General features: G+C 36.2%; 1 protein-coding gene across 5 annotated transcripts in view; it reads left to right on the top strand.

The window, feature by feature from the left end:
* The window catches only part of FBXL7 (F-box and leucine rich repeat protein 7), a 419,768-nt gene that overhangs the window by 158,065 nt on the left and 237,686 nt on the right, over positions 1–24,017 (top strand). The gene's annotated exons all lie outside the window — the stretch shown is intronic.

The raw sequence follows: 24,017 nt of genomic DNA on the forward strand, positions 1-24,017 counted from the left end.
CTGTAATTATGTCTCTAGAAGATAAAAGACATATTAAAAATTGTTGGTATTCACCTTTATGTTTGCATGCTATTTACATGCCAGATAATTTCTCAGAATGTGGCTCAAGTGGATCTTACTATAAGCTGGTAGATGGTATATGGCTAATTTGCAATCGTATGTGTAGAAAACACCCACATTCCTGGTGTGACCACATTATGATGGTTACTGATGTCAGCACACACTTTAGTCCAAGTTACATTTGAACATCCTGTGTCAACCAATCCAAGGTGTGGAAATAAGCAGAGGCTATATTTCTTTCTGTGGTATCAGAACTGATACAGAAATATACCTTTTGACTAAGTTAATCAACACTTCCATATGTGTGATAGTATCATCAGCAAAGATCCAGGCTACAGTAAAATGTCTTTATTAGCAAACTATGGTTGATCAGTTTGCTTGAAAGTTGTGGTTTCAGTGTGCCTGAAATAGTTCAGTGTCCATGGATCCAGACATGTCCACCATTCCCCATGGTCTTGGGGGAGCCACAGGGCCCACTTTTGAAACTTGGAGTCTCGGAACATGCTAACGGAGAGAGACCTAAATGCCTATTACACTAACTCACTCATAGATGTGGGAACGATATGAGGAGAAAGTAAATGACTTACAAACCTGGCATCTCACAAAGCCTTGATGAAAACTCAGATCATTTGACCCAGTTCATTGCTGCAGCCAGTGATACTATTACTGTATCTTGTGGGCTCTGCTCTGTACAAAGCATGTTCCCATCACCAGAACCTTGGTGCTGTTGGAGCCCCTAAATTTGATGGTTGAGAATCATTTTTGTGTAAAGGTGTGTTTGTAATCCTTACCTTGTTCAAAATACTATGAACATTTTACAGAAACAATGAGTCTTTTGTTTATGTGCCTACCCCTAAGTTACAATCATTTGGAAATTTTTCTTTTGGTTTGCAGTAGAAACTGGAACTACAGGTTCTACATAGAGAAACAGATAATTTCACAATGTCTGCTAAAGACTTACATTTTTAGGTCTAGTTAGATATAAACTTTGAGAAGTTGTGAATGCATAGATTTATGTGAATCACATGTCAAATTGCAGAATAACATTGGTAAGCAGTAAGGATGTAACTATAACACGTATAGTTATTATTACAGTAAAGAAAATATGGAACCACAAAGTCTAGACAATGATTATCTAATAGATGTGTCAATTTGAAGAAAATAATTAGTCTAGTGTATGTGATAATCAGTTTTAATTAGGAAGTGGTTGTATATTCCCTCAAACTCATTTTATATAAAATTATCAATATTGAGCACTCTGGGAATTACTTACATGAAGGGTAGACTATGCAGTATATATGTTGTAGAATCAGATGCATTTAGAAAAAGAGGCTAAAGTGACATTATAAAAGTGGAAGTGAGAAAGATCCCATTCGTAATAATGTGGGGAAAAAGCCATGAAATACCTAGGAATGAATTTAATGAGGAAGACTATGAAGAGAACTATAAAATTATATTGAAAGGCATAAAACAAAACCCAAATAAGTGGAAAGACAGACCGTGTTCTGCATAAAAAGTCAATATCATAAAAATGTCACTTCTTTTGAAATTAACATATAAATTTAATGCAGTCTCAATCAGAATTTTTTTCTCTTTTGGAACACATAAGTGATTCTAAATAGGGATATATGTATACATGTGGCTGATTCACTTTGTTGTACAGCAGAAACTAACACACCATTGTAAAGCAATGATACGCCAATAAAGATATTAAAAAAATAAAGTGTTTAGAAGAATAAATGAGTGAAAATTGCCAAGAAATTTTGAAACGGAACAAGAGCAAAGAAGCTTGCCCTACTAGGCATGAAAACCTAATATAAAGCTGCTTTAAATAAAACAGTGCGGTACTGGCCTGCGATAAACAGTTTTATAGAACAATTAGAGATCATTTAACATATAATTAAAGAAGGCATTATAAGTCAGTGAATGCATTATATATTATTCAATTAATGCAATAGAAAGAACTGCCCATACTTTTGGAGAAATTACAACTTCATACTTCATTACATAACAACGAATTACAGATGAGTGAAAAATCTGAATGCTACAAAATAGACCACAACAGTCTTGGAAGACACTATAAGAGAACATTTATATAATCATCCTGTGATGATGGGTTTTTTTTTTTTTTTAAGCAAGACCAAAACCATAAGAATATAAAGAAAAAAACGACATACTTGATTTCATGAAATTTAAGAACATATGTGAGGGAAAGTCTCCATGTAGTGGACATTTTAAATGTTTCCTCACTGGCTACCAACTTTTGAATGTCATTCAGATGTTTGGGGAATTACCTCCTTTATAAATTCTGCCTTCCTAAAACAGAAGCCAGAAATCCACTTTCCCAGGCTCCCTTGCAGCTAGTATTGAGACTGGTCTCATGATTCACATGGGCCCATTGTAATTTCTGATTCAGAAAAAGTGAAATGAAGAAGAAGGTGCCTCATGGAATTAATTATATTGAAAGTGACAGAGAAACGTCCAGCTGTTTGCAGTGACATCCTGCACATTGGAAGTTGGAAGAGAGCAGTGTATCTGGTGTAACAATGCATCAGCTTAATTTGGACACTTCCCCTAGCTTTGTAGCCTCAGAGATCAACTGTTTGTTTCTTCTCGGAACTTCTGTGATCTCTGTAATATTCTTCAATAAATTATTTTTCTGCTTACACTAGTAGGAGTGAATTGTGTTTGCAACCAAGAATTATGACAGAGTCCCTTCCTTAAAAGGACAAAAGACAAATGACAGTCTGGGAGAAGAAGATTACAATCCAAATAACAAAGGGTCAAAACAACTAAAGAGGAAAAAATATGCAAATGATATAAACAGGCAATCCACTAGAGAAAAAATGCAAATGAAAAGCTGCATAACCTCCTAGATAATTTGGGAAACAACAATAAAATCACAAGTTTCAACCATCGCATTTGTTTAAACTCAAAATATGGTTAGAATTAAGGGCTTGTAAGAATGTAGGAAAATAACTACTCTCTTATACCCCGTTGGTAGGAATGTATGGGCCTGAGGCCTTGTGACCTGGTAATACTTTATACAGTGAAAATGTGGGTACTCATTGATCTGTAGTTTCATTCACAGAGATTTATTCAAAAACAAAAGCATTCAATTTCTGAGATAGGCAAACACAAACGCGCATAAATCCAAACACAGGAATGTTTATCACAGCTTTCCTTGGAATAGGAAACAACTGAAATGATCATCAGAATGATGGTATAAGGACAGTTATATTTCTGTAGCCTAGAATTCTTCAGCACTGTTTAAGTGGGTCTATCTGTATCAACCTGAAGACTGTGCTTGACATATTTTTAAATGAAAATATCAAATTACAATCTTATCCCAATATAAAAGATTATATGTGTAAATATATTTCATAAAAAATTAATATTGTAGAAGATACATACCAAATTGTTACTACCGTGGAGGAGATGTTGGATGTGGGAAGGAGAAACGATAAGCTTTAGATGTTTCTGTGTGGTTTGCATTTGCCACTATTGCTATTATAATCAAAATGATTGTGAAAAATGCTCAGTAGTGAATACCCTATACCATCATCACAGTTTCACCCAACAGCACATTGTTTGTCAAATGGAGAGGTGTAGTCAGTCATCCACTGTACTTGCCCTGCTCTAACTCCCTGAGCCATGAGCCACAATGCCCTCAGCAAGAGTGTCCCCATCAGGCAGGGTTTCTCAATCCTACGCCAAGCTCTCATAGAAACACTTTGATTCCATGCATCTCATCCTCTCTGAAGAGCACATTTTCTACTTCTTCATTCTTTGGCTTTCTCGGTTTTCGCAAAGGAACTGAACGATTGCCATGACTACCAATCATTGAAACAGATCAAAGTTCAGTGGAAAGGACTTGGATGCTGGGTCTTGATGAATTTATTGGGAGAAAAAAAGGCACCTGCTCAAACTTCCTTGTAGATTTCCTTAGGGATGTGCGGCCATTCAGCTCATCTCCCTAAACTCCCATTAAATTATAAGAAGGCAAACAGTTATTATTAGTTTATTGTTTATTACTGTCCTCACATTAGCTTGAGATCAAATTTATGACACAGCCTAGTTGGGTTTTAGGGATTATGTGTACACTTCATAGTGCATGAAGGCCCTTCACATTTATGCCCATTTTGTAGACCTTGGAGTGTAACCCAACAATTTTTAAATGCTTCTGCTTCCATTTTCTTTTATTTTTGCAGTATTTCCTATGACATAGTGTGGCTCCGTCTAAGACTGAGAATCTTGCTTGTCTCACTTCAAACTCCTTTCAAGCTGTTTGCCATTCCAGGATGGAATAACTATAGTTTCTTGAAGTTTCTAGACAGTTTGTGTAATTTTCTACATCTGACTGTTAGGAAGCAATCTTTTATGTTGAGAAAGTCATTCATTTCTTTCCACTTTTAACTATTGGTCTTAGGATGACACAAATGTAATTTCAAATTACAAATGTTCATTGCTAGTATATAGAAATACAATTGATTTGTATTAATTGTTTGTATCCTGTCACCTTACTAAGGTTACTTATTAATTCTAGTACCTTTTTTCTCAGTTCTTTGGGATTTTTCATGTAGATGATTGTGATTGTGTCATATGCAATTATAGTTCTTTCTTTCTAATTTGTGTGTATTTTGTTTGCCTTGACTTACTGCATTAGCTGGGACTCTAGTACAATACTGAATGGAAGTGATGACAACATACATTCTTGCCAATCTTAGGGGGAAAAAACACTCAGTCTTTCACCATTAAATATATTGTTAGTTGTAGGTTTTTTATAGACATCCTTTGTCAGGTTGAAGAAGTTTTCTTTCAATCTTAGTTTTCTGAGAGTTTTTATTATGAATGGATGTTTTGATTTTGTCAAATGCCTTTTTTGTCACTGTTGATCATCTATTGAGATGATCATATGGTTTTTATTTTTCAGTCTTCGAATTAAATTAAGCACTTTTTGAATACTGAACCAACTTTCCATTCCTGGGGGGGAAAAACCCACTTGCTCATAATGTTATCCTTTTACATATTGCTGGATTTAATTTGCTATTTTGTTAAGAATTTTTTATCCGTGTTTGTAAGGGATATTGGTCTGTCAATCTTCTTATCTTGAAATATCTTTGGTTTTGGTATTGCTGATCTCCTAACATGTCTTGAGAAGTATTCTTTTATCCTATATCTTCTGAGAAAGCTTGTGGGGAGTTGGTATTACTTCTTTTTAAAAAATGTTTGGTAGGCTTCACTGGTGAAGCATTCAGGACCTGAAGTTTTCTTTGTGGAAATGTCTTTTAACTATACATTTAGTTTAATGGGTAAATGGCGATTAAGGTTCTTTTTTTTTCAATGAAATTTGGTAATTCATGTCTCTTAAGGAATTTTTCTGTTTCGTCCATTTAATCAAAATTATTGGCCCAAAGATTTTCAAAATATTATCTTACTATTCTTTCACATCTGTAAGATCTGTAATGATGTGTCCTCTTTCATTACTGAGATTGGTAATTCTTTCAGAGTTTCTCTTTCTTCTTCTCTCTCTTACTCTCGCCCTCTCTGCATATCAGTCTGGCTAAAGGTTTAGCAATTTTCTTGATCTTTTTAAAGGACCAGATTTTGTCACTTTATTATTTTTCTGCTACAGTTGTATTGACTTTAGCTCTTATCATCATTATTTTTCTTTCTACTTACTTGGGGTTTAATTTGCTTTTATTTTTCTAGTAACTTAGGGTAGATACTTAGATTACTGATTTAAGATCTTCTTTTCTGATATAAGCATTTGATGGTATAAACAAACCCTAATTACTGCTTTAGCTGCATCTCACAAGTTTTGATATGTGTATTTTTATTTTCAATTCATTTCAAATAGTTTTTGATTTCGCTGTGACTTCTCATGTGTTATTATTTCTAAATATTTCCTTAATTTTTTTCTGTTTATAAATATATTAGGATTTTCCAGATTTCTTTCAGTTATTGACTTCAGGCTTAATTCCAGTGTTATTAGGAAACATACTTTGTATGATTTCAGTCATTTTAAATTTGTTGTGATTTGTTTTATGACACAGAGTATGTTCTAGTTTTATGTTGGCAAAAATTTTTGTGCTCTTCAATGTATATATTTAGCTATTTTGGGTTTGAGTGTTCTTTAAATGTCAATTAGGCCGACTTGGTAAATAGTATTGTTCAGATCTTCTGTATCCTTACTCGTTTTACTATGTACTTGTTTTATCAATTATTGAGCAAGGAGTGTTGAAGTCTCTCTAAACTATGGATTTCTTTATTTCTCTTTGCTGTTCTGTTAGCTTTTGCTTCATATATTTTGAACCTCTGTTGTTACATGCATACACACTTAGGATTATGGGGCCTTCTTAGTGAATTGGCCCTTTATAATTATAAAACGTCCTTCTCTATCTCAGGTAATATTTCTTTATCTGAAATCTACTTTGCCTGATAATATAGCCATTCAAATTTTCTTTTGATTAGTATTTTCATCCATTTTCTTTAACCTGTCTATGTCTTTTTACTTAAGTGGATTTCTTACATATATTATATAGTTGGATCTTGCTTTTAAAAGTCCATTTATTGTCCCTTCAATCTACTTTTTTCCAATTTGGGTGTTCATACTATTTATATTTAATGTAATTATTGATGTGATTGGCTTTCATAACTATCATCTTCCTAGTCATTTTATTTTCATTCTTTTTGTTTTATTTTCCTTTCTTCCTCTTTTCTTGCCTTCTTTTGGATTGTTTTGTGTTGTTATGATTCCATCGTGTCTCTACTCTTGTTTTTTAGTTTTCTTTCTTTATTAATTCTTTATTGGGGGAAGTCTCTAGGCTTTACAATATGTATAATTAACTCATTGCCATCTACATTCGAATAATACTATAGAATTTTATATATGGTGTAAGAATCTTACAACAGAACCTTACATCTCTTTCCTCTCTCCCTCCTTTGTGCTATCGTGACCATGTATTTTACCTCTACATATGTTATAAACCCAACCGATGTAACTCTGTTGCTTAGATATTCATTTATCTTTGGAAGTGATTAAAAATAAGAAAAATGTCTTTAATATTCACCTTCACTTTATTTTTTCTGGATTTCAACATTACCTTTTAAAGATTCAAATTTTCATCCGATACCATGTCTTCTTTCTGAAGAACTTTCTTTAACATGTTTTGTTGTTGTTGTTGGTTTGCTCTTTGATAATAAATTCTTTCAGCTTTTGTTTGTCTGATAAAGTGTTTACTGTGATTTCAATTTTGAAAGATGTTTTCACGGGGTATAGGATTCTGGGTTGACTGTTTTTCTTTAGTACATTAAGAATGTTACTTTATTTCCTTCTGTCTTGTGTGGCATCTGACAGGGAGTTTGCTGTCATTCCTACCTTTAATTCTCATTTTGTTAAGGTACTTTTCTCCCCTCTGTGGCTTAAGGATTATACTTTCAATAAAAGTAAGATCCAGGACGATGGGGAATGTTTCATGCCTGCCCCCAGCAGTTGTTGAGTACAGCTCTCTCTATTCTCCCAATCTGCCCCCAATTTTTGCCATGAGCACCGGCGTGGGGCGGGGGAAGCCAGTGACAAAGCAGATTAATGAGTGAAACTCTACCCCTCTCTTGGACTTTGCGGCTATTATAGACTGGCCACCCTCACCCCCACCCCAGTCCAACTGTGGTCTTTAAGAATCCATTACACTTGTAGCTGATTTCTTTTTAGCTCTTTGCATGGTGGCCATCTCTTCCTCCCATGCTCTGCCAAAGGCTGTCTCCTGTCTCTTCTTGGAATCAGTTTCGTTTGCTTTATGAGCTTAACTCTTAGATGAGGATCACAGTTTTCTGATTTTCATTGCTACAGGGGGAACAACATTATTTTGCAACTTTCTGCACCCTAATTCACTATAGTTTTGAAGCAGTTCATCATCCTGGATGCTCTTTTCTGGGCAGATTACAATTTGTTTATAGCCCACTTAAATTACCCCAAAATAAAAATAATGCTTCAGGTGAACAGAGTACCGTAGGGCATATCCATAGCTGTGTACTTGTCAGTGTCAGTTCAACTTTTACTGCATCATGACTATCATTGGATCATAATGTGTTTACTGTCAAAATATCTTCCAAGTCTTCTTCATATATCCTGCCATTGCTAAGCCATTTCTTCCCAATCCTGCTCTTTAAACTGGTTTTTTGATCCCTTGAGTGAAGTTTTACAAATTGTCATTTTAAATTGTAGTTTGGGGTTTCATATAATCTCTTCAGATTGCCCAGATTTGGGAGATCCTGATCTTTCGTTCAACAGAGTTGCTGTTCCTTCAGTAATCACTAATGAAACTATTGAATAGGTCACAGCTGGGTCCAAAGAGAGATCTGCCAGAGATACCTCTTCCCAAATTTGATATCCATTCATGAATTGCTACATTCAACTTGATAAAACCCACTTAATCTTATTTTTATCCTTTATTGTTCTTGGTCATATGATTGATTACATGATAGCTCTGAATGGCTTTCTCAGAAGTCCACATATATTATTCACTATATTTGCAAACTATATCTACTTGTGTAATAACCCTGTCTAAGAATAAAATGAAGTTAGTTGTACATGGCAAAGCCATGCTAGTTATTAGTGATTACTGCTTCAGCTTATAGCCAGTTTCACACCATCCCTTAATAATCCATAGTAATAGCTACAGTTTGGAGAGTGCACTTGCTCATTTTTTGAAATCATAACATTTGCCCATTTATTGTCTTATTCTTCTGACATCATTTTCTACAGTTATTCCAACATCATGTTCAATGATTTTAGGTGCATGTTCTGTTGGTAGTCTGGGACATTTTTAAGCTGAGGCAGAAAACTAGAACTCACTTGCATCACATAGCAGCTATTCTCTGTGTGTTTCGTTTTTCTTTTTTGGATTCATATATATTTACCTATTTATGTTCACCATTTTTAAATGGTAGTTCACGTGCATTGTTGGGGAAAACAAAAATAATGTAGGAGCTCTCTCTTTGTCATTTCTTATTATCTCTTGGCTCCCAGCACAACTTTTAGTCCTGCCGTGATCTTAGTTGATCATTTATTAATTTGACATCAAGTGTTTCATTTTAACCTCAGTACTCTTTCACAAGTTACATTATGACTTTGTTTGTAGGATTACTCTGTGGTGAAAATTGGAAACTTCCTGTACTTTGTTCTAATTTGTTAACAAATAAAAGAGAAAGTTTACGGGGATATATTGATGGTCTATAGTAAATTCTAGTCACTGGTTCATAATATTGGAAGCTTAGCTATAAAGGATAGTAAATATATACAAACACCAATCATAGGCTAATAGTACACATACAGACTGGATGTAGCAGTCAGTCTCATTTGGAGTGTGTTCTTTTTTTCCTTTCTGTAGTTACAGAATGTTTCCTTTCTGTAGCCAGAATGCTGATCAGTCCTACTTAATTTAAACCCATTTGCTTTGGACCAATTCCATCTGATGCAATCAAGCTTCTTTGTCTGAGGTGAGTAGACAGTGGCCGGAAAGAAAACACCATTAAAGGCTAGTGTACTACCTGCAGGGCACTAGTTACTAAAACTTGAACCTCTTATTCCTAGAAAAGAGGACTATACTTGCTACCTTCAGCAGTGTTTCCTGGAAGTTAGAGTGCGATTGAATTGTTGAGTGTGCATTTCATTTGGGTACCCACCTCGTTCATCTAAGGAAGTTGGCTGGCCGGTTTGTTCTCTGTTGACCATGGCTCTTTGGTGGTCTCAGCAGTGTAGTTGCTGATTGAGGTTTGACATCACACACATCCATTATTTTCTTCTCTAAGCCTTCTTCCCTTCTGTATTTCATCTCTCCAGTTAAGTCACCTTCATTCAAACCATCTTTCAAGCTTAAAAATCTCACTTAGTCTTGATTCCTCCTTCCTGTGTGCCAATCTTCAGATGATATCTGGGCCTGTTGAGTCTCGCAAAGAGCCCTGCAATCTGCTCTTTCTTCCCTTCATTCCAATCACTAGACCTTCAGTTTGGGCCCTCAGTCCCTCTTGCCTGTAGGAGCCTTTCACCTGGGTTCAAATCTGTGCCCTGAAGTTGTGTAACTTGGGATAAATCACCTCTTTGAGCCTCTGTTTCCTCCTCTTAAAAACGTTGACAGTCATAATACCTATTTCATAGGTAGCCGGAAGTGCTAAGTGAACACAGTAACCAGTCTAGTAATGAATGTTCATTATTTGTATCCTTACCACTGCCCCTGCCATTATCAACCCCCGCTCCCCGACCCCACCAATACTGCAAATCCAATCTGACCCGTCTTCTCTCTACTTCAAATCTGGCAGGGGCTCTCATCAGCTACAAAAGCCAATTCTGACTTCTGAATGAGCCATAAATGCCCCTCTCAATCTTGACTCTCTTTAAAGCCACATCCCTGAATATGATAATCTGTTCTTTATGTCCCTGTCTTTCTCCGTGCTAACTGAAAGAGCCCATATTCACCTTCTCTACCTGACCAACTCCTACAGTTTTTCCTCAAGATTGTGTCAAAGATCTTCAGCTGCTTCTCCATATCCATTTCCCCTGCTTCCTTGGTGGTAGAACTTCTAAATTTTACCATGTTTTGATGGGGAACCTGTTTTCCTGTAATAAAGAATACATATCCCAGAAGCTAGATATGATCATGTGATTAATCTGTGCCTAGTGTTAGGTAAGTGGATATTGTGTATGTGCCTTCCGGAAAATGTCATTAAAGGGAAGGAGCATGCCCATTTCTCCCTTCTTTCCTTCTTAATGTTGACTGATGGCTGGAACCTGAGCAGCCATCTTGGACCAAGAGGTAGAAAGTCATATTTGAAAGGTGACAGTACAGAAAGATAGAAGCAACTTGGATCCTCATCTGTACTGGCCTACGAGTATGACTTTTGGTAGATTAAAAACCCAACAATGTATCATACTGTTATTTTGGGACTTCTGCTACTTGCAGAAGAACTTATTTCTAAGAGATTAAAGTCAAGAGTCATTCTTCATCTATGCCCTCAACACCTTTTGTGTATCCTGCAATTATATTTTTTATCAAATGACATATCTATGCTTCATTCAGTTCTCTTATCTGGAAAAGAAGGATGAAAAAAAAAGAAAAAAAAAAAAAGAAGGATGAAAGTAAGAGCCTCCGTCTGAGGGTTGTCACCATAAGTGAGACAGTAAAATGCTTATTAGGACCTTATCTTACTTAGAGTGAGTGATTGATAAATATATAGGCTTTATTGTTGTTGCTGCTTTTTCTGTCACTACCATTTCTGTATCATACATTAGCAATGACCTCTTCAAAATCCGGGTCTGTGTTCTCCCAATGGTCCAGCTCAGGGTTTGACATATTAAGCAGATGTTAGCTAAGTGCCTTCTATCAATGAGTTTAAAAAAACAAATGAATGAAACTTGTCAGAAGCGTTGAAGTGTAGAATTTTAAAGCACAACTTGCTAGCCAGGAAAATGCAATTCTCAGACGTTTTACTGAGGGAAGCATGATAGACTGATGGCCCCAAGTGCTGTGCTCTGATCCATCACTGCATTTACCCCAGGGCTTTGCCTCCCATGGCTGTTCCCAGCCAATGACTGGCCATGGCAGGGATACAGGGTGAGACACAGGACTGTTTTGTCTTTGGCTCTCCAACTCTTCCCTCTTGGCTTTGCCAGAACTTTCGTAGAACTACACTGCAGTTTAAGACTCTTTCTACCTTCCTTCTTCCCATCTCTCCTTCACAAGCATCAGGCATGTTGTTCTGGCAGCTGTCCCTGTATCGTCCTGCTCCTGACACATTCGTCCTCGCAGGTATTTTCCCAGTAAATCACTTGCACATCTAATTCTGTCACAGTATGTTTCTTAGAGGACCCGAACTAACATATACAATGGTTATTATTAGTGTCCATTTAGATTAAGAAAGGAGGCTTCTTTATATGAACTTAAATATTGTAGTAAATTGTATTACTGTTTCAAAATATTTGCTGCCCCTTGTTGAAGGAGGACTGTGCATCCCTTTTCATTAATTCCCTTGGCCACGTCATTTCTCCTGCTAATGAAATTTGAGTAGAAGTGATGTTTCTTCCAGGTGGAACCTTTAAGAGACATCATTTGGTTTGCCTTGTTCTACTCTCCTTCTGCCACAAAGTTTACAATGCATGCAGATAGAAACTGTGCCATGAGGGTGTGGTCTACATTGGACATACAGCATGAGTGAGGGGTAAGCTTGTATTATTTGTGTTGTCTGAGAGATCGTTTGTTACTGCAGCATAACCTTCCCTAGGTAGACTGATACATACGCTGAATTTAACTTAGTAGAGCAGTCAGCTATAACAGGAAGAGTCTACATTAAGAGCTAAAAGCAGGACCTTTCCATCTGAATCAGGGCAAGAACTTATGTTGAAGTTTCCTGTGAAAGGAAAAGTAACTGATAACATTTCTGATTTTATTATTGATTCTATGAATGGGTCTGAGGTACATCTCTTTCACTTAAAATGAAGACTTCTTTCTCCATATTCTCACATTTGTTTTTGTACTAGGTGTTAGATCACCTGACTACTTCTAAGATTTTCTTCAGTGGAACAGAGCCATCCCACTGGTCAGGCGACTCAGTGCACAGTCCAGATCCTTAGTTTATTATGTACCCTGACCACAGTCGAAGTCAGTGGAATAAACAACTCATTTGTAGTTCCCCAAAAGTTCCTCACCCTTGTACACTTACAGCCCTGTTCCTTTTTATCTTGTCCTTTATCTGCCGTGTAATGCTCCCCAAACTCATCCTCTGACCTTACTCCAAGGTGGAGCTAAGTGGAAAGTGGTACTTTGCATTCTCCTTTAATTACTGTTCTACTTCATTTGCATAGATCTTCTTTCATTACTGTATTGTCATGATAAGGGGGGCCTCCAAGAGCCAAGGTAACTCAGAGTGATGCATGTTTTGTTCAATTTCAGCTGTATCTTTGCTCCATTTCAACAGTTTCAAGTGTGTTCTCTGCTCCCCCCACTTTTGTGGTGGAAAGAATGTAAAGTTTCTATAGTTCCCTGCTCTATATTTTTTTGGTCTGCTTTTCACTATGGTTCTGTGGTCTCCTAGAGCCATACACTCTTTCCTAAAGTCCTTAACTAAATCTCTTTAATTTCCACTAACCCTGATCCCATCTTCTCCGATATAATCAATTCCAATTAAATCAATAATGCCACACTCCGCAGTAAGGATTTTTTCTGAAAGTTTTGCCCATATTTTTTCAGTCCATCCTCTGCTGTATTAGAAGTACCATGTAACATCAGAAATTGTTTTTTTTTTCTTTTTTTTTTAAATAAATATCAGCTTGGGTTTATGAATTTTTTTTAATTTTTAGGACTCATGATTAAAAGTTTCCTAACTCTGACTTTGGGTTTGAGATGAAACTGACTCTTCTCTGCTCCCGGATGATTCATTTTTAGGTTCAGTGACCTGTGGCAACTACAGGTGTAGCAAAGACCAAGAGTTCCAGAGTTATGTCAACAGTGGTACACTTTAGAGCCTAATGTTGAATTGGAACCAAAAAATTATTTAGATGATTTGGTTCATTGAACACTATGAAGATCCAACTTTGATTTCTAGTGCCAAATTTAAGGCTTGGTCTGCTCTAGTAATGGTGATACGCACAGAGAGAAATATAGAACCCTTTTAAAGCATTTTTGAGTGCTTTGGGTCGATAAGGTATCTTATTAACAAAAGTCACTTTCGTCATAAGCGTTTATAGGAGGTTTGAAACTATCACTGTTGGTGGGAGCTACTAATGCTAATAATATTAGTTGCTATACAAATTATCTTGAATTTAGAAAAAAACAACCTGAATTCATGCCATGACTAAACTTTGGGTTGTGTCTATGACAGGGACCTCTATTTTCCCTACTTTTTAGGGAAGGAGAAAACCACAGTATTTAGTCCCTATATCTTTATATATATTTCTTGGCCATATAAAAATACAGCAAAGAGGGATATTTCAAGACATCTTAATGTTTCTAAATGGATTTCTTCCAGGAACATTAGGAAGTAATGCCTTTAAACTACTTGAAAGGGGGTATTATTTTAAAGAGCTTTAACTCTTTGAAATATCCTTAGAATTTATTTTATGTGGTTGAAACACTTTTGGCCAGTATTACATTTCTTTTTCCTCCTGTTTAAAATTAGATATATTAACAGTGTTTTCATTCAGTTTCTAAAAATAATTCTGTTTTCATAGAGAGATTTTATGCTGGAAATAATGTTCTAGGAGGTCCTTTAAAATCTGAAATTGTAAATTCAAAACTGATTTTGTAATTTGTTTTCTTAAATTTAATTCTTGCCGGTTGTCCACCTGTCCTTTTTCTTTCTGTCTTGGAAAATGTATTTGATTGCTATTTTTAGGCTCCTTTGAATGTTCTACCAGATTTTCCAGGTGACCCAAATACAATTTAAGAGAGATGTGGATAGGATATTGAACAGAGTTTCCTTGGACTTTTAAAATTCATTAAAGTTAGAGAAAAAGGCTAAATAATCTGACTGAAAGTAATCCTCTCGTTCTCATTCAGGACTTACAATACTTTAGAAGTATATTCGTCTGTTAATCATTTAGTTACAGGAATAATGTTTTGGAATGAATCTTAGTGACTATACCTATGGTAAACATTGATCATGAAACATAGAAACAAATTTTTAAGCAGACATTATTCTTTAGGTTGAGTTTTGTGCTTTGGAGTGGTCACATGGTAAGAATGTGCAGTGATTCCAACATGTTACTGCTGCTCACACAATTTTGGGTATCCTTGGAATTGTCTTCAGAGTCTCTGCGCCACAGAAAGAAATGAATCTTGTATTTTAGGCACATTTCACTTTTGACCCCAAATTGTACCCCGAGCCTGATCATCCGTTTTATTTGTGTCTTGGCTCCTCATTTATTTTGTAGTAATCAGTAAACACATCTCTAAAGAACAGAGGTTTGTTGCCATTTGTGTTCTAAATGTTTTAAACTATGAAATTCCAAAAGGAGGAAGTCCAAAAACTATGTGAATCAATGGCAGCATACTGGAAAAGGCATGTAATTCCCTGAGCGAATTACCTTGCAAGGAAGAACATGCATTTGGATATACGTCTGGTGCGTTGGGGAAATCAGTCTCATTGCATTTGCACTATAATGTTACAGAGGGGGAAAGCTAAGTATAGGCTTTAAAGAGTCCTGCAGGTTAGTCAAAAAGAGCTCCACTACTTGCTAACTGTGTGATTATCAGGTGTCTTTCTGAACTACCATTTCCTCAGTTTTGAAGTGGCATTGTGAGAAGCAACCTTATATTTTAGGGTAAGCACTGGCGGTGAGCCACTTCAATGCCTGGGATCACTCCAGGATCAATAGTGGTACCATAAATGAGGTTGGGGTTATCGGAATGTTTGTACATAGCTCGTAGAATGCTTTATTTAGCTTCTTGTTAGTGTAGCTGTGTTATTGGCTATCAGCCGTTACATTATGAAACAAATAGATACGTGATGAAGTTTCTTGTAAAGTTTTTAAGAAGGACCAGGTCCAACTGTAGACTTCTTAGAAGTCTGTTGCAAAGAAATCAAGGTTTTGAAGGAAAAACATTAAAATAATGATCCATTTGTGAAAAGATCTTTAGAGATTGTTGTGTTGTATGTATAAAGTCCAACCAGACTGGGTCTGAGGTTTCTGTTTGGAAAGGAAACTCACACTATGAACTACCCTTCACTTGAGGGAAGAACTCCAATCCACAACAACTCACATAGTTCGGAATCTGAGTTTACCTTAAGAGTTTGTTGGTTTTACCTGAAAAAGAAAAGGAAGGGGCGATTATTAGATCTCAGAGCTATAAAAGAACTCCCCCTCCCCTACTTTCAGGTTAGAGTTTAGCCCAATCTCTCTTGACCACAAAAATGCACTTGATAATTACATTAGGTAATTCTGATGTTTTGCCATGTATGGGAGATTTTAGTGTTGCCCTATATCATCAGAAAGAGTTAAGTTTCCTTAGGTAACTGGAAGGTTTTCATTTTCTCTGACAGTATCACATTTCTTTCAGATAGATCATTACGATTCCAGGACTGACCTCTAGAAGGACCCCTTGAATTCACATTACTGCATCCATGTCAGTTTTCAGTCTTTGCTCTGTGAATGAAGCCGATATCAGCAGACTTTCCCTTGAACTGCAACAGACTGGGTCAGATAGATTATCTGCATTTATTGTGGAACACAGTAAACTAGCAATCAGATGAATAATGCATCAGTTGCAGTGTCTGGAATGGGAGGTTAACTCCCTGAAAAGACAGTGGAGTCAAAATATACCTTATATTCAAAATGTTAAGTTTTATATTATTTACGTGTTAATTGAAGGCATTTTTGATGCAGTTGAAGTTTAAGAACCAGAATTTTTTATGATACGTATTTGTAACCACTGATTGTTAAAAAATGTTATATTGATATATGCAAGACTTCCTCCTGAATTTAGGCATCACCTGAAATAAATAAAGGGAGGTAGAGTCTAACTCATTAGCTGGGAAACTTTAACAAAGAAAGCGATCTCATATCTCAGTTTTCTGGATATTTTGCATCAAAGTGTTGGCCTGTAAAGGCCTGAGAAGTTTATGTAATTGCTTCCATTCACCATTTCAGTTAGCTCACGTAAGTGCTCCAAAAAACGTATTTACTTACCGAGCTGAAACGTAAGGTCTTGTTTTGTGTAGGCGATCTGTTTGGAGGAAATAGGCCAGTTGCTTAGGCCTGTGGTACACTCTGCTGCTGCTCAGTGGGCTTACATTTCCACTCTTGCTCATAGATTTGCTGGATTAAATACCTACTAACGTGAGGTCCGTAAAATTCTCATTCTGTAGGTTCTGAGCAGTCTGTCATCTTACTAAGGACAGTATTGGAAGGATCCTGCATATGTTTTGATTGCTTTGAATGACCGTTCATTTTATCATGTGAATGTTCACTCCCTGCCTTGGGATAAAATTTTTGGCCTCAAACAGAAGAAGTGTACGGCTGATTTATTCCTTTATTATTTTTCATGCCTTTCAGGTGCTAGAACTTGGCCACTAGAATGGGGTCTAGAATGGTAGCAGCATCATATGACAAAGAACACGAGGGAACACTAACTGAGACAGGGTCGTTGTAAAAATTGTCACTGTTTCCAGCTGGCTGTTCGTTTTCTCCATAAATCGTATAATCCATATGATTGATTATCTATATGTTCTATTGCTCTGGCTTCCTAGGTCTGCCCTTCCCATCTGGAATTAAATGAGTCCACATAGGCCTCATTCTTAAGTCTTAATGCATCTCGTGTTCTTTGCTGCACATTCTATCCAGTGATTCTTAAAACCCTTCACTGACTTATCACATGTAACAGCCTTTCCCAAAATGTGTCCCATGTAGCCGTATTCAGCATGTAAATATTACTCAAAAATAGTTCTTTGTCTCAATACTGGGCAAAATCAAAGTTGAGAATGGTTCTTTTGGCTGGATATATGAAACTATAAATACAATAGTAGGAGCTGTGACTTCTCGGGGGTGTGTGATAGTTTTCTGTTTTGTTTTGTTTTACAAGAGCAACTTCTCAGACATACCTCATGACACACACTTTGAGAAACAGTGAGCTAAGATAAAGCTGCAATTCCTTTGCGTGTCATACAAGGCTACTGCCTGGCTGAGGAAATTCACCTTCTACCATTCTCGTCCTTTGGACAAGACATATTAGCCATACCAACCTACTTAACCTTTCCCCAAGATACTGCCCTGCTGACTGACTACATGATTTTCCCATCTTCCTAGAATATCCATCCCTACCTCCGAGAAGTCTTCTCTGACAATCCCAAACAGCACCCAGCAGACTATTTTCAGGGCTTCTTTGATGCATGGAGTATTCACTCACTGAACATTTTTGAGTTTTGAGTCCTGTTCTCAGGTTCTTTTTCCATGGCTTAGTCATTCTTTACTTCCTTGGTCCCCTTCCTTGTCACAGTCTTAACTCTTCTTCATATTTGCTTTCCTCCTGCCTACCAGAGTGGCCTGCACAGAGTAGGAAATCAGTGTGCAAGGGCTGTTTTCACAGCCCTTGAATGTCTGTGTGTTATGCTGTGATCGTTGAGGTTATGTTTTTAACTGTGTCAGTATTTTTACCTGATACTGTGTAGAGGGCAGTAAGTCAGGAGATCTGAGATCGTTCATTTCTCTACTTAATCTTGAATATGGAGTCTAACTTTATTGAGCCTCAAGGTTGCCTATCCTTAAAATAAGACCGAAACAATCTTGGGGGTACTTCACAGCTCTCAATTTCTGTAACACTACATCAGCTTTGCAGGTGTTCTTTAAGTAATGAGTTGGTTTGCAGGCGAACTGGGGGAAGACAGATATTTTTCTCCCTCACTTCTCTCCTCTCATATCTGATGGGACTAAATCCTTTCTTGACCCCATTTTTTTTGATCCATAAAATGCAGCGTGATATTGATGCCAGGGTTTTCACTAGACTTTGTAATTTGAGAAACACAAAATATGGTTATGTGTTGAAAATAATATGGCAAAGGGTTTTGTTACTGTATTTTTGTAAAATCTTACTCAAGGTTTTTGAAACAATGATTTTTCTGGTGTTTAGCGTCTGTCTCAGACAGTTTGACTGAAAGTATTTCTTATGAAGATGAAAACACTCCTGCTCAGTGACATGTTTCATCTTCAGCAGTTTGCCCTGAAAGAGCTCATTTGTGTGTTGAGAAGACTCCTTGCTTAAACTCCAGTTACAGAAGTAGAACCATAGGTCACCACACTGCAGGGCACTGCTCTTCACGAGGGGTTGGACAAGGACAACGCTTGTTTAAGCATTTGAAACAGAAGATGAAATGAATGCTTTTCAACTAGGAGAAGGCTCACGAACTGGCCTCCGAGCCAGTGTTCCACATGATAAATCCTGACTGCAGTGGAAGCAGCTTGTCATTAAGTGCACTAGCTGGGCAGTCTCGGGTCTAGCACTCCACACCTGCCATTTTATATTCTTCTATTGCAAAGCCACACATTAAATATGGTCCTTAACTTTAAAAGCAGCACTTTTTAATGCCCATATTAAGTTCTTGTGGTGAAAATGAAAATATAAAATACCTCTCTCATGTTGGCTAGATCATCGCCATTTCCCTATCATCATCAACAGAGCAGTAAGTAAAATTTATAGCTCATCAGTACCATGTGATTGTTTTCGAGGTAGATGAATGATTATGAAATATAATTACTGTCCTCAAGAAATTTCTGGAAAGGAGAGATACTGAATGTGTAATAGATATTTTAAAAGATGTGAGCTTTAATTCTAGTCTGTTTCTCAATGAATTCTTTTTTAAGTTTGGGGAGACTTCTTTTTCATTCTGGTAAGAATACTTAACATGAGATCTACCCTCTTAACAAACTTTTAAGTGTGCTAGACAGTACTGTTAACTATAGATACTGTGGTGTACAGCAGATCTTTAGCACTTAACCATCTCACGTAACTGAAACTTTATACCCTTTGAAAAGAAAGTCCCCATTTCCCCCTCCCCTCCCCTCTTGGTAACCATCCTTTTACTCTCCGCTTCTATGCGTTTGACTCTTACAAATACCTCATTTAAGTGTAATCATATAGTATTTATCTTTTTGTGGCTGGCTTATTTTATTTAGCATAATGTCCTAAGGTTCATCCATGTTAACACATATGACAGGGTTTCCTTCTTTTTTAAGGCTAAATAATATTCCAGTGTATATATAGTGTGTGTGTGTATATATATATATATATATATATATATATATATATATATATATATATATATGTATAGCACATTTTCTTTATCTATCTAGGAAAGGCAGATTAAAACCATGATGAGATATCACTTTGCACCTTTTAGAATTTTAGAAAAGAAAAGTATTGGTGAAGATGTGGAGAAATTAGAACCCTTGTCCACTGTTGGTGAGAATGTAAAATGTTGCAGCCACTATGGAAAACAGTATGGAAGTCCCTCAAAAATTTTAACATAGAATTACCATATGAAATACCAGCAATCCCACTTCGAATATTTATCCAAAAGAATTGAAATCGGGATCTTGAGGAGATATTTACATTCCCATGTTCATTGTAACATTCACAATGGCCAAGATATGGAAACAACCTAGTTTGGGGAGAACTTTATTAAAAAAGTCATCTGTCATCAAAGGGAGAAACAAAGTTTTTAACAGCATGTTTCAGCATGTATATCTCAGACCACCATGTGGATTTCGTTTCTGAACTACCACTCTGACCAACCATTTTTTTTTTAATAGGGGGGAAAGAAAAGGACATTAGCAAATCCTGAATTTTTATTCCTCTTCCAGTCTCTTGCCCTAACCTCCCTTTCTCTTTAGCTTCACGTCCCCAGAAAGATGATAGTGTGAAGAACACCATTCACCTGGAACATTAAGTGTGCCAACCTCTCTTCAATGCTTTGGTCAGAGATGGTCCTGTGACTTTGTTTCTCATCCATCTTCTACCTCCTGCATGGGAGATGGAGCTGTCCTCCTGCCTGCACTGACAGCCTTGCCAAGTTGGCCGAGGGAGACTGAAGGGATATACATCTCATTACAGCCTCTCACTGCCAAATTCTAGTCAGTTTCAGCAACATATGTGAAAAGCTCCAAAGCAAACACAGGGAGAGAAAATAAAAATTAAATTAATCCTCTCCAAGGATAAATAAAGCATGGATGCATTGATCTTGAGTTTACAGGATGGAAATCAGAAAGACTTTGCTCAGTTTTTAATGATACTGGTGTTCAGATTCCTGATTCTTCAACCCAGAAAAAAAGGATATATATAACTAGACCAAGAAAATCTAGGTTCCCTACTAATGTCTATAGATATAAGGAAATATGCCTCAACAGTTGGTATTTATAGACATCTTCAAGATGAGGTATGTGAGTTAGTCATCCTGCGAAACCAGCCTCTGATGTGAGAGGAGAAGAATCAGACTCTTTCTTTAAGCATATTAATGTCAAAGAACAAAAGGGCATTTGGATATCACATAATTTCAGGCAGATACAAATGGCTTGAATTTCTAACTCCTCATTTCTTTTCAACCTGAGATTAAAAAAAAAAAAATTCTTCTACCTGAACTATTTTTCTATTTTTTATTGAAATATAGTTGATTTATAATATTATATTAGCTTCAGGTGTACAACATAGTGATTCAATATTTTTACAGATTATACTCCACTTAGAGTTGTTCTAAGTCCTCATTTTTATGAATTGAGAAAATTGGTGCGGGGCAGGGCCCTCTAATTTTCTTTTCTTTGGATTCTTTATTACCATACAGCTGACCATCTGAAATAATTTTGACCAATTTCTGGACTCTTAGTTTTCTGACCAACATCTTACAGGCAGCTACAGAAAAAAATATAGCTACCTACTAACGTGTTTATGGAAGTTGAGTTATTTGGAATCAGCTTAATTGAAAATCTTGGTGGTTTTTTCACTGATCCTCACCGAAAGGCATGATTAAAGAAAAACTTCATTTAGTTTTACTAAATGCTAATAAAATACCCTCTGAGTTGAAACCGAAGTCAACAGTGACTGGATGGCTATGGACTGTACTTTAGCCAGCCCAGGGCAAAGCTTCTTACCATCTCTATTTTAGATGTGATTACAGTTTTAATTATGGTTTTCCACTTTGTTTTTTGAATAAGTTACACATTATTCTGGTTACTTTGCTAGGAGACTGTCTCTCTATTTATTAAGATTGGAAAATACAGGAATTCCCTTGAGGTACAGTGGTTAGGACTCGGCGCTTTCACTGTGGTGGCCCGGGTTCAATCTCTAGTTGGGGAACTAAGATCCCACAGGCCACACGGTGTGGCTGAAAAAAAAAAAAGCTTGGAAAATAAAAGCACCCATAAGGTACTGCACTGATTTCATATTGTTTTTTCAGAATTTTGTTCCTCTCACACTCAAATATGAAACCTAAAGCATATTTCCTGAATATAGTTGTAGAAAATTATATTTTTTCCTTAAAAATAACAATATATACTGCAGTGCCAATATCTCTTGGAAACATGAGCATTGAATGAATTTTTAGTTGGTAACGGCTTACAGACTTCTGTTTTTTTTATGAAGTCTTGAGGACTGTGTACTATTGCATAGAATGAGAGTCCATCAACCACATATAACAACTCAATCATGAGAAAACAATGAGATGGTGATAAAACTGAAAATAGAATAAAATACATTTGCACCATTTATGGAATTGAGAGACGAAGAAGGTTATTTTTGTGCAATAAAGATATGGTCAAAACTCCTCATTAATTGCTTGGAGAAGCAGAAGGGTAGATGATAATATATATATATATATATATATATATATATATCGCAGGTGATAGAAACAAGTTTTAATTGAACATTGTTCTCTTTGGAACAAGTGTCCTCATTCACAACTACATGCAATTTTGTCCAATGCTTTGGATATTCACTTCTGCAAACCACAGAAGCAACTGAGGACAAGACTACTGCTACATGATGACTTTATGTGTGTTTTAAGAAGGTAACTCTTCCTGAGACATTTTATTTCTAGGTGTCAGAAAATTATTCTAAGTATTAAGTTCATCAGAAGAAATAAATGTCACTGCCATTTTGGGGGAAAATTTCTTAATAAATAAACACTCATCTCTGGAGGTGATGAAGTTATAATAAAAAACAGATGGCTTAGATGTGAATCATAACTCCTTAGATTTGGTGCTCTTGTGCAATACACAACCTGAACAACTGTACCAGTTAGCTATTCTAGGTGATAAATACTATAGGAGTCAGAAATCTAGTAGTTTCATCTTCCTAACCTATAGTCAAATAGAGAGGAAAGAACCAGGCTTAGATAGATCACATGGTCTTTTATTGGTTGTGTTTGGATTTCAGTAGACTTCTGATTAATATATCCAAAATAGAGGAAAACAGCTGTAAAGATGAGATGTCAGCCAGAAATAATTAGGCAGGTAATTTGTGCTGAATACATGTTTGCTCAAGCCCATTGCCATCATGAGTGTGAGCAAGCTTTAATCTATGTCAGTGACATTGATCCAAATGTGTGGATTTCTGAAAATGTGTTAGGATGCTCTCTCAGTGCATCATTTTTCTGAATTTTATTAATTGCTTATTAGGTACTTTGTTATTGTGCTGAACGCTTTCTATATATTATCTTAGTGAATGGCTGTAATAATTCCATGAGGATTTACTTTTAGTTATTCCCATCATCTAAACTTAAAGATATACCCTATGTGGAACCCAAAGTCCATGCCATTCCTGAGAAGGTAAATGAAAAAAAAAAAAAAAAGATTAATGACTTTTTTATATGCCAGCAAGAATCAGGTGGGAAAATGTAATTATTAAAAGATACAAGCAAATGGGTATGCATAGCATTTAAGAATAGATCTGTCAAGAGATCAATGTGAAGAATATTACTAACTTGGTAGGAACATAAATTGGTACAACCTTTCTGGAGGATAATTTTACAGTTTGTGTCAAAAGTTTTTATAAAAAAGCATACTCTCAAAATAATCAACTTCAATGTGAGGATTTATCCAAAAGATGTAATTAGAGAGGTAGCAAAGGATTCTCTACAGATTGATCCACTTTAGCATTGGTTCTGCTAACAACTGAAATAATATATTCATCAATAGGAGATTTTGTAAAATGCATTTATATGCAGCTTTAAAAATGATGTTGTAGAAGAAAGATTCTTTTGAAAATGTTCTACACATATTGAAAAATATTTAAAGGGCATTATTGAAAATGTATGATTACAAATTTGTAAAATTAAGTATGTATTTGTACACCCACACACATACACAGGGAAAAGACTAAAATGGTTTATGCAAACCTGTGAATAGTAGTTACCAATGGGTGGTGCAATAATGGGTGATGTTTATTTTTTCTGCTTTTGTGGATTTTTTTCTATTTTCTATA

The sequence above is a fragment of the Pseudorca crassidens genome, chromosome 3 (genome assembly GCF_039906515.1).
Source record: "Pseudorca crassidens isolate mPseCra1 chromosome 3, mPseCra1.hap1, whole genome shotgun sequence".
Lineage (NCBI taxonomy): Eukaryota > Metazoa > Chordata > Mammalia > Artiodactyla > Delphinidae > Pseudorca > Pseudorca crassidens.